This window comes from Littorina saxatilis, linkage group LG3, assembly GCF_037325665.1.
Source record: "Littorina saxatilis isolate snail1 linkage group LG3, US_GU_Lsax_2.0, whole genome shotgun sequence".
Classification (NCBI taxonomy): Eukaryota; Metazoa; Mollusca; class Gastropoda; order Littorinimorpha; family Littorinidae; genus Littorina; species Littorina saxatilis.
This window is the reverse complement of record NC_090247.1, coordinates 39,282,368-39,295,253: the sequence shown is the minus strand read 5'-3', so window position 1 is coordinate 39,295,253 and position 12,886 is coordinate 39,282,368.

The following is a 12,886-nucleotide window of genomic DNA, read 5'->3' as shown; positions in this document are numbered from 1 at the left end:
CATTACAGCTTGTTCTAGCCTCTGAAAAAGTGAGGATGTCAACAAAGCCGCGGTGTTCTCTCCCTTGCATCAACGTTACATGTGTTGCCAAATCTACAAATAGGACGATCCAGATCAAAATGAAAATTCAAATATCTCAACATTTAAGGGGTCCTAGACCACAATATTTTGCAGGGAACTTAATTTAGTCTGTCTCCAGCTGTTGGTAAAGCAATTAGCGTGTATAGTCATCGAGTACATATGGCTTTAACAATCCGTATTGAATGTAAATACATTTGCTCATTCCTATTTTAGTAGCTATGTTTAGAAAATAAATGTATGCTTTTTTTGAAAATAGTTTTTGGTCTGCCATTTATTTTCAAGACTCATTTCTACGTCACACAAGAAGAGCAAACGCTCGATCGAGTCACTTTCGCAGTTCTGAATATTATATGAGGCATCAGATGGACAGGAAGAAATTGCTATTCACAACACAATGAGTCACGTTCACATAAAATTTGAGCCCGGTCACTTTTATAGTTTCCGAGAAAAGCCCAACGTTAAGTTGTGTGTTGCCGAACAGAAAAGGCTAGTTATCTCCCTTGTTTTTCTGATAACGTTCGTAAAAGGCTACAGATGTAAATACTTTGATGTAAAGAATAATCCTACAAAGTTTCAATCACATCCGATGAACTTTGTCAAAGATATAAAATGTCTAATTTTTCCTTTGACGCTGACCTGTGACCTTGAAAAAGGTCAAAGGTCAACGAAACCATCGTTAAAGTGTAGAGGTCATTGGAGGTCACGACTAAACAAAATATGAGCCCGATCGCTTTGATAGTTTCCGAGAAAAGTCCAACGTTAAGGTGGTGTCTACGGACGGCCGGCCGGACGGCCGGCCGGACGGACAGACTAACACTGACCGATTACATAGAGTCACTTTTTCTCAAGTGACTCAAAAATTGCAACATATTAGCAAGGTAGACATTTTATGTAAATTTATGTACTTCCCCACGCAACTTATGTAGAATTTAATCAAAGTATGGTTTTTCTTTTCCTTTCCAATTGTGTTTTCTCTGTATAAAGTTTGAATTTCGACCTGATTGTGTTTCCCCCCGCGGGTTAGGGGGAGTCCCATATTGGTTGGGACGAGAAAGAATTTACCCGATGCTCCCCAGCATGTCGTAAGAGGCGACTAACGGATTCTGTTTCTCCATCACCCCCCTTCCCTCCGTCGCGATATAACAGTTGAAAACGACGTTAAACACTAAATAAAGAAAGAAAGAAAAAGACCTGATTGTGTTGAACACAGGTGTTTTTTCCCTGCTTCATATACTCATGAGGCATGGAAAACAAAATGTAGTTTTATTGTGCACTGTGCATTTGGGATGGACATATGAGGGTCTAACCTCACAGATAAACATGGCAGTGTGCTTACTTGGAGCAAAGAAAAGATTAGCACAGAAAGCAGCGAGGCTAAGTTGACCCAAGTTGAAGGATGCTCTGATCCTATGTAAAACCTTGAATGAATTATTGGTGAATTGTATGACAATAACACGAGAAGGAAGATAGCTTTAACCGGCGACAGTTCACCATTATAGCCGCCCCCCGTTAGGGGGAAGAATTTACCCGATGCTCCCCAGCATGTCATAAGAGGCGACTAACGGATTTTGTTTCTCCTTTTACCCTTGTTAAGTGTTTCTTGTATAGAATATAGTCAATTTTTGTAAAGATTTTAGTCAAGCAGTATGTAAGAAATGTTAAGTCCTTTGTACTGGAAACTTGCATTCTCCCAGTAAGGTAATATATTGTACTACGTTGCAAGCCCCTGGAGCAAATTTTTGATTAGTGCTTTTGTGAACAAGAAACAATTGACAGGTGGCTCTATCCCATCTTCCCCCTTTCCCTGTCGCGATATAACCTGTGTGGCTGAAAACGACGTTAAACACCAAATAAAGAAAGAAAGAAAGTATTTTTTCAGGAAGCAAAAAGTGTTTGAAAAAAAATCATCTCATAGTTGTCATCGTTGACCTCAATATCAATTATCATGTGCGAACGGCAGCAGAACTTTTTTTTTTCTTCTCTTTCTCATCGGCAGCAGATCTCAATTTACTGTACGGTACGGGTAGATCTTTTTACATTTTTTTTCCCCTTCTTATCCATGAACATTCTTGGTTCTTTCTTCTTCTTGGGTGTGTACAAGATGTACAATACTCCCCCAACCTCCCCGTCTTCTCACTCCCCTCTACTTCTTATAATGCACTTGCTTGTGATAGCATTGACTGGCCCTGACATGGAAGTCTGTGTTTCATCGTCATCATGAGTTCATTACATGTACCACAGTAGTATTTTGTTGTTCTTGTTTGTTTGCTTGTTCAGATTGTTACCAGGTAATATTTCTCAGTGACGGAGAAATAAATAAATATATTGAAAATTATCAATTGTGTTATTGTGTGAAATTTATAATACACAGGTATGTATTGTATACTGTATATTGTTGTACAACTATTGATACATATGGCAATAGTTGAAACTGGAGTGAATTTTGTCATGTGAAATGCCTAAAAATGTACATCTGTTTAAGAAGGCATTTACAGCAGGAACATTTGATGCTGGAAACTTATTACCACATTTTATATTGATCGTAAAACTGACATACACAACAACAAAAAACTCCAAAAAACAAACAGGAAAGTAAAACAAACAAGTCGCATAAGGCGAAAATACAACATTTAGTCAAGTAGCTGTCGAACTCACAGAATGAAACTGAACGCAATGCCATTTTTCAGCAAGACCGTATACTCGTAGCATCGTCAGTCCACCGCTCATGGCAAAGGCAGTGAAATTGACAAGAAGAGCGGGGTAGTAGTTGCGCTAAGAAGAATAGCACGCTTTTCTGTACCTCTCTTTGTTTTAACTTTCTGAGCGTGTTTTTAATCCAAACATATCATATCTATATGTTTTTGGAATCAGGAACCGACAAGGAATAAGATGAAAGTGTTTTTAAATTGATTTGGACAATTTAATTTTGATAATAATTTTTACATATTTAATTTTCAGAGCTTGTTTTTAATCCGAATATAACATATTTATATGTTTTTGGAATCAGAAAATGATGGAGAATAAGATAAACGTAAATTTGGATCGTTTTATAAATTTTTATTTTTTTTTACAATTTTCAGATTTTTAATGACCAAAGTCATTAATTAATTTTTAAGCCACCAAGCTGAAATGCAATACCGAAGTCCGGGCTTCGTCGAAGATTACTTGACCAAAATTTCAACCAATTTGGTTGAAAAATGAGGGCGTGACAGTGCCGCCTCAACTTTCACGAAAAGCCGGATATGACGTCATCAAAGACATTTATCAAAAAAATGAAAAAAACGTTCGGGGATTTCCTACCCAGGAACTCTCATGTCAAATTTCATAAAGATCGGTCCAGTAGTTTAGTCTGAATCGCTCTACACACACACACAGACACACACACACACGCACACACGCACACACGCACACACGCACATACACCACGACCCTCGTTTCGATTCCCCCTCGATGTTAAAATATTTAGTCAAAACGTGACTAAATATAAAAACCCCCACAAAACTCAACAATCACAATCGCAATGCAACCATTGCTCCAAACTCCAAAAACACAGAATCAAACAAGATTTTATTTCAGTATCTGCTTCACTGTGTGGATATAATACCAAGACAATAACACACTCTGAGAGAGACATAATATATAAATATATCCAAAGCAGGAAATACTAGTATGGTGCCTGCTCTGTGACTTATAGATCCATCAAATCTGTTGGGCACATTTCAGTTTATAATAATACACAAGGAACGTTTTTCATTCACATAACTCAAAAATAAAGTAAAGTTTCGCACAAATGTAAAACTGCAACTGAACAATGTGGTCGATTACGTCCAGTGGTAATTTAACAGCACAAGCACAACACAACCGAGCTATCAAGCACCCAAAATAAAATTCACAAAAGAGGGTAGAGAGGGGATGAGGAAGGTTAATAATATTACTAATAATAAGGGTATTTATATGGCGCAAATCCTAATAAAGTTCTAAGCACCTTACAAAAAACAAAAAACAAAAAAATCTATCTAAGGTTAAATGTAAAAAAACTGGTCTGCACTCAATGCAAAATGTACAAAATTCATGAAAAGCTTTGGAACTTGTTTGCATTAACAAAAATCAACAGAATGAACACAAACTTGTACAGCTGGAACGATTCACAACGGACCGCATGAACACAAAATGTTTTGAACAACTAGGGGTGGGTGTGGGGGGTTGTGTCTATAATTAACATCTTCCTAAGGGAGATATCATGACGATAAAAATCAATATAGAAAAATGAACGAGGATAAGGGAGGGGAAGGTGCATAGGCAAATACACAGGACGACAACAAAACCAAACAAAGAAATAAAAATAAGAATCTGGGAGTGGCCGTAAGCAGTATACACCCAAATTGCGCAACACACGTACAGGAATCACTTCAGAAAATTAAAGACAGATATCGCCAGTTTTTCCCCTCTCACAAATTGCGTCAGCAGACAATTGTTCACTTTAGATAAAAGGATTGCTGAAGGCCATAGAGAATTTTAAAAAAAAAATTTAAAAAAAAGGTGTGAAGGTGCAGGTAGGTTAACGATTCCAATTTATTAAAATTTAATGAGATTCTTGTCGCACTGTCTCTTGTTACATTCAGTCAAGCCATTCCAACAAGAAATATTTCTTTCATCAACACAGTAGGAAATGTGAAGAAGTTGGCCTTTTTTTATATTTAGTCAAGTTTTGACTAAATGTTTTAACATAGACGGGGAATCGAGACGAGGGTGTGGTGTATGTGTGTGTGTGTGTGCGTGCGTGTGTGTAGAGCGAATCAGAGAAACTACTGGACCGATCTTCATGAAATTTCACATGAGATTTCCTGGGTATGATATACCCAGACGTTTTTTTCTCATTTTTTTGATAAATGTCTTTGATGACATCATATCCGGCTTTTTGTGAAAGTTGAGGCCGCACTGTCACGCCCTCATTTTTCAATCAAATTGATTGAAAGTTTGGTCAAGCAATCTTTGACAAAGTCCAGGCTATGGGATTGAATTTCAGATTGGCAGCGTAAAAATTAGTTTATTAGTTTGCTCATTAAAGTTGTCATTAAAATCGAATTTTTACAAACAGATTTAAAAATGATTGAATCGTATTCCCCAATTTCTCCTGAATTCAAAAATATATACATATGCCATGTTTACTCTAAAAATGTGCGAAGAATTACAGAAAATAGGTTAAGTAAGTACTGCATTCACACGCTACGCGGAGACGAGCGTGACCCGTCTCGGTCAGTTTGGGTGTGGTTAGTCGAGACTATTTTAATATAGTCTCAGCGATGACTGTTTTTTTTAGTGTCAATCTGCTACTTTGATGCCGACAGCTTGACTAAATGTTTTTATATCGCTTCACGCGACTTTTTTTTTTCTTTTTTTACAGAGGGATATAACTTATTTTTTCATTCCTTTATGGGGGAGAGGGAGAGAAGGGGCGTGGGAAGGTGTAGGGGGAGGAGGGGTGTGGGGGACAAATCCAGGTAAAAAAGACAATAAACCACATTAACCATGACATTGTTTTTGAGTATAATCTTTACTAAACAAAGTAATAAGCAGATGACACCTACAAATCTGTCTTTGAAATCAACTTATTAAACTGACTATGCTCTGAGAAAGGGAAGGAATTATGCATGTAAAACGGTGATGGTTTGAGATTCATTATTCCAATCAGTGATGTGAGGTTTAAGCTTCCAAGCTGAAATGCAATCCCATTGTCCAGACTGAGTCAAAGATTGCTTGACAAAAATTTCAATCAATTCAGTTGACAAATGAGGGCGTGGTGTCATCAAAGACATTTATTGAAAAAAACCGTCTGGGGGGTATATCACTTGGAAAAATGTGTATGTAAAGTTTCATGAAGATTGGATGAGAAGTTTTCTCTGAATCGCTCAACACATACACACACACATTACACCGCCACCCTTGTCTCGATTCCCTGTCTATGTTAAAACATTTAGTCAAAACTTGACTGAATGTAAAAAAGGAGAAAACAACAGGGCAGCTAGAGGAGAAAACATGGCTGACACAAAAACACAACACATTTTCACACTCTTGATTTCACAAAGCATCAACAATAACAAAAAAAAGTCTGCTTGTTCAGGTTGAGAATGAAAATTCAGTTCATTCTGAAAATGATGTTGGGGTCTATTTCTTGCATCACAAAATAAACATACACAGATGAGGGCATTACACAGATGAGGGCAAAATCTGACGCAACAGTATTAGAAATGAAATGTATCATGTGATGTCACATATACAAAGTAATTTTTTCCCCTCATGAATGAAACATTACACATTATTGCACAGGTTTACACATCTTATTCTAAACAATGACAACAGCAGAATAAAAAAATTTAAAAAAATCAAAAAAATCATTCTCAGATACATTATATCAAAACTATGACCGGTTGTTCCTGGGACTAGCATGTGAATTATGCACAGCAATACTCCAAAACTGTTTCTTGAAACACTTACTTTCTGATACTTAAAACACTGAGATATCCCACTATAAATACACTGTACAATACAGAAGCTTCGTTATGAAACAACCCACCAAACACGCACTTTCTGAGCTGGAAAAAAAATAACTGTTCCAAGAAAACAGTGACATGCTGATTTTTTTTCTTACAAGAAACTTCTTCACCTAGGCTTCAAAAGGCTATGATGTTTTCTCCAGTTTGTTTGTTTGTTTATTTGTTGCTTAACGTCCAGCCGACTACACAGAGCCATATCAGGACGAGGAAGGGGGGGATGAAGGGGGCCACTTGTCAAGCGATTCCTGTTTACAAATGCACTAACCCATTACTTGTGTCCCAGCAGGCTTTAGTAAAACTAAATTAATACCTACTGGAAGATTACCAGTTTCCAGTATGTTAAAATAGGCTTAACCTATCTACTGCTGGACTTACATCAGAACACTAACAGATTAAACTATACATGAATCGCGAGACAAGCGGCAAGAGAAGAGATTTTTGGAAAAAATACAGGTGAATGAGCAAGAAGGCAGTAAAAAGAAAAGAATTCATGAAGAAAAAGAGAGCATGACAGGAAAGAGGAACCAAAAATCTACCTAACAGCAAACTAGAAAGCTCCTGCGGTTCCAAAAACAGGAGGGGCCTTTAATTTCATAACCGCAGTGCCCCACTGCGGGAGTTTTCTCCAGTCAATACAATACAATACAATACAATACAATACAAGACAAGACAAGACAATAATACTTTATTATCTCTAAAGAGAAAGTACATTGTGGCTGAATTAACACACAATAACATTAAAACACATCAATGTAAACAACAATTACACGCACACACACACTCATACACAAGCAAACAAAGTTTCATTTGAAGTTAAAGCATGAAAAGTGCTATTTAAATTAGAAGATTTAAAATTATGACAGGTTAATTTTTGCAGTAAATCACAGGGCTATACAACAAGATTATTTGTTTAAAAGTTGTACAGAGTTTGTGATAAAACTTGACCTCGCATGTCGCTGCCCTACACGCCACCAGGCGTGAAAGGCAGTAAGTAAGTTGACCTCGCATGCAGTTTTACATTTTGGCATTCTAAATCTTTTTCCAGAAGGAAGCAGTTCAAACTGACATACTAAAACATGACTTTCATCCGCAGCAATCATCCTCGCCTTTTTCACAACACACCTTTCATACCACTCACTCAGACTCTCCTGCTACTGCCCCACAATCTTACTGCATGTACCTACATTGATTCACAGTTTTGTTCAGCACATTCTTACTTTGCACACTCAGGCCTCCATACCAGCATATAAAAGAGAAGGTTACAGGACAGATTGCACATAACTTCAAACAAACAGCTGCAAGACCTTTGTGTTAACATTAAGATACCGTCAGTTTGTCATGGTATATAGGGTCTGAATAATTAAACGAAGCACTGGCCTGTGTGATTCTGTTGTTAATACAGTGGAACCCCCTTTTAAAACTTCTAAAAACCTTAGAAAATCAGGCCTTAAAAAGAAGGGAGTCTTAAAAATGGGGGTACATTTACAGATGTTATGAACAGACAATCTGAAAAACCAAGGTCCTAAAGAAGGGGAGTCTTAAATTGGGGGGGAGGGTCTTAAAACCGGGGTTCCACTGTAACACCCTTTCTGACAAAAGATTCAACAACAGTGAAAAAGCGCTGAGAGACAAAAGATACATGTAACAGAAAGAAATGCAACTACAGCTCAGCCCTACAAAGGTGTACATTTGGGACAGACAGTAAATTAATGCCTTAATATGTGTAAGTGAATGCAACCACAGATATTAGTTCAGCCAAAGTTTTTTCTCTTTTGGAAAAAAATCTCAAACGGGAAGACAGTAGGACTGAAGAATAATACAACCTATCACAGAATATTGTTATGAAATAGAAACTGTCAACTGTATGATCAGATCCGTGGACATTATACGTTATTTGCGTTTTTGACCAAAATATGACATTTTACACAGATCTCGACAGTCATTGTTCTCCGAGACGGTCTCGGAGAACAATGACTGTCGAGATCTGTGTAAAATGTCATATTCTGGTCAAAAACGCAAATAAAATTTATGTATCGATCGAATTCCTTTCAGGTACTGACTTTGTTGTTGTTTTGACGATTGAACAAGCACACACACATGCAATCAAACACATACCCTAAGCTACATATTTGGGCGTTTCAGGTTGACTGAAACTTCAAAGAAACTACAAAACACACGTCATGTACTGACTTTTTTTGTTGTTTTGACGATTGAACGAGCACACACACATGCAATCAAACACATGACGTGTGTTTTGTAGTTCCTTTGAAGTTTCGGTCAATCTGAAACGCCCAAATATGAAGTTTTGTAGGCCTCTGACGTCACATGGCTCAAAGAAGGGAAATCCAATGTCCAATCGATACATTATAATATATGTACACCCAAAAAGGAAACAATCCTCAGTGTCTTAGTTAACTTGTACATCCCAGCTTTACAAGCCTTCATCCATAACAGGGTGCAGCTGCTTGAAAAACAAAATCAAGAAATATTACCAGTGTTAAATGTTAACAAGTGAACGTACATTCCATCTGAGTTGAGCCATCCGATGATTTCTGTGTTTTTACCACAAATTCTTAAGTCCTTCAGAAACTTGGCTTATTGCGACTGAGGGAGAAACAGCTTATAAAAGTCGACTTCAAAAGTTTTTTATGACAAATAATGAAACGTAAGCAGTTTTGCTTTTTAATCAGAGGATACAAAAAAAAAAAGAACACCTGTAAAGAATACAAACTGAAAAAGGTTGCAAAAGACAAGCTCATATAGCATAAAGATAATTGGATGAAACAATTATCTTAAAACAAATAGCACATTATTCATTCAATTATCAAATATTTCCAGCTATTAAAAAAAAAAAAATTGAATTTTTAATGACAACATTTTTGTTCGGTTTGCGGTGTTACTTTGTTAATAAGACCTTTGGCAAACTTACTGGAAATGGAAAGGACAATGCCATCTTCATGAAGAATACATGTATACACGTGTGTGAGAGAGAGAGAGAGAGAGAGAGAGAGAGAGAGAGAGAGAGAGAGAGAGAGAGAGAGAGAGAGAGAGAGAGAGAGAGAGAGAGAGAGAGAGAGAGAATTCCCCACCATTTAGCATCATTTAGTCACCATACCTAGACATAATTAGCCCCCCCCCCCTCCCTCTCCCCAGTTCCTCCCGGGCCCCTTCACTTTCCTCAGAATGAAATGATCGAAATAAAGTCTCTTGAAGAAACAATCAGTCTGCAGAAATGAAAAACAAAGCTGACATGTATACAAATATTTACAAACGCATGAACACATGCCCACATTTACTACATGTAATATTACATACAAGCAAGCACATGCAGAAAAGTGAGTCCACACACACATACAAAGAAGTGAATGTACACGCACACACACACACACACACACACACAAACACACACACACACACACACTAACACAATCTCTCTATCTCTTTCTTTCTTTCCATCGTGACTACAAACATGCATGACTGTATACAAGCAACTACAAATGGCTTGAACCCGTAAAACACAAAGTTATGCATCCTTCCACATAAAACATGCAGTTGTAAACAACACAGCAGTGACATCACTTAGAATCACAAATATATGCAAAATAAAAAAAACCGAACAAAACCAGATTTTGTTAAAGCATATGGCATTACGAGACCAATTCCGGAAATAACTCTGTCAGGTGTTTTCTTTCTTTATTTGGTGTTTAACGTTGTTTTCAACCGTTCAAGGTTATATCGCGACGGGGAAAGGAGGATGGGATAGAGCCACTTGTTAATTGTTTCTTGTTCACAAAAGCACTAATCAAAAAATTGCTCCAGGGGCTTGCAACGTAGTACAATATATGACCTTACTGGGAGAATGCAAGTTTCCAGTACAAAGGACTGAACATTTCTTACATACTGCTTGACTAAAATCTTTACAAACATTGACTATATTCTATACAAGAAACACTTAACAAGGGTAAAAGGAGAAACAGAATCCGTTAGTCGCCTCTTACGACATGCTGGGGAGCATCGGGTAAATTCTTCCCCCTATATATATATATAAAACATCAGAAATTGTGAAAGAAACAATTGAAAGTCAGCAGGGACTTTCTTCCGAGATTTGTTAAAATCTCTTAGCAGAGAAAGAGAGAGAAATAAGTATCCCTTCACAGACAGCCTATTGGGAGCATCAGACCCTCCTCAAGGGGGACCGAGATATATATATATATATATCATATTTATATGTGTAACTCATCAGTAAAGACAGTATAGTTTTAAGTTGCTTTTCTACACATATATATATATGTGACCCTCCACCACGGAATGAGTCGTATGTCACCTTTGCATGATTTTCATATTTTTACATTTTCCTAAAGAGTTTTTAATGATCTATCTAGTGGTGAAAACCGTTTTAGAAAAGAGCGAAAACTTTTTGAGTTATAAGCCTGTGACTAAGGTGACCCTCACACTGTTTCCAGACACCCCCGGACTTATATTAAGCCTAGCGCAGAACCGCGCAAGGTGACATGCGACTCATTCCGTGGTGGAGGGTCACATATTGACATCATTCAAAATCATACTGACCACATAAATATACATGCACACACCAGGCATGGGAATTAAAAATTGTAAAAAAGGCGGAAAATTTATAACTGAAGACGCGAAGCGTCAAGTCGACGGCGCAAAGCGCCTACCCTTACTAGGGGGGTCCGGGGGCATGCCCCCCCGGAAAAAAATGTTCTCCAAAGAACCCAGATGGTGCAATCTGGTGTCATCTGAGCTCCAAGTTTGCCATTAAATTCTGTTTTTAGAATCAGAGTTTTTAGTACAAAAATGTACCAATTTTTGCTTTTTTGAAGAAAAAAATATATACATGTATTATATGGTTTAAATTTGTAAAAAAAATTGATCTGTTGAGACAAACAGGAAAATGTAACTTGTAACACAATCTGTGCAATCTGGTTTACTTTCAAACATAAAAGTTCAATAACTGAGGCGGGCGGTAGCAGTGCGTGAACAAAGTACGGAAAGTTTTCGCGGGCTTTTGCGCAAAGGCCAAAGTAACCGGTGCTTTTTTTGTGTGCCTCCCCCCTTTATTTTTTCGGCGGACACTTTTGCATTTTCGGCGGAACAAAAAAAAAAATTGGCGGAAATCCGCCGTTCGGCGCACAATTCCCATGCCTGACACACACCCTTTTTGAAAGAGTGTTCCTGTATTACAAAGTACCGAGATTTCTTTCTTTCTTTATATGGTGTTTAACGTCGTTTTCAACCACGAAGGTTATATCGCGACAGGGAAAGGGGGGAGATGGGATAGAGCCACTTGTCAATTGTTTCTTGTTCACAAAAGCACTAATCAAAAATTTGCTCCAGGGGCTTGCAACGTAGTACAAAGTACCGAGATTGAGAATGTTTCAATATAATTATGTCCTTTAAAACATGTACAACTGCCAAAACTAATGTTATACAAAATCAAAAAATTAAAAATTTTAGTAATAAATTTTCATTTGATTAATATACTTACCCAACTCACATATAGCAATTAACCCATAGTTCAGTGCTGATACCGCTGTACGCGTCCCCTTAGCAACAAGGAAGACGCCTCTAAAAAAGAGTGACCGAGACCCGTAAGGGTATCCAGGCCAGCCCGTAAGGGAGGCTGCCTTCCATATGCGCGCGCATATGCCGCCATCTTGTCATTCTACACGAAGCCCAACTCACTACTTTTTTAGACCCCCATACCCCCCACAGCGGGGAGGCGGGAGGGAATAAACGATGTGAGTTGGGTAAGTATATTAATCAAATGAAAATTTATTACTAAAATTTTTAATTAAATTACATATCTTACCCAACTCACATATAGCAGATTGCTACTATAGGAGGAGGGTACTTACCAACTTAAGACCGCAGGACCTGCCCTGCAGCCACGAGAGCCGGCAAAGCCGCACTGCCATCTTGCCGCCTTGCAGCAATGTCTCTCAAATAAAAATTGATGAACACGTCCTCAGATTTCCAATAAGCCGCCGCCAGGACCTCTGATAGGCGCCCTGAGCGAAGCACGGCCACAGAAGACGCCCAAGCCCTCGCTTCGTGCGTCCTGGCTGACGTAAGAGGAAGCACCGCCCTGACCTCGCCAGACTGGCGTTGCCACCATCCATACGCTTGCTTAATGGTCAGTGAAACCCATTTAGTCAAGGTGACCTTCGAGATATCCTTCGCTCGCACAGTGTTGAGGGATATAAACAATAATTTCTGAGTTTCCGAGC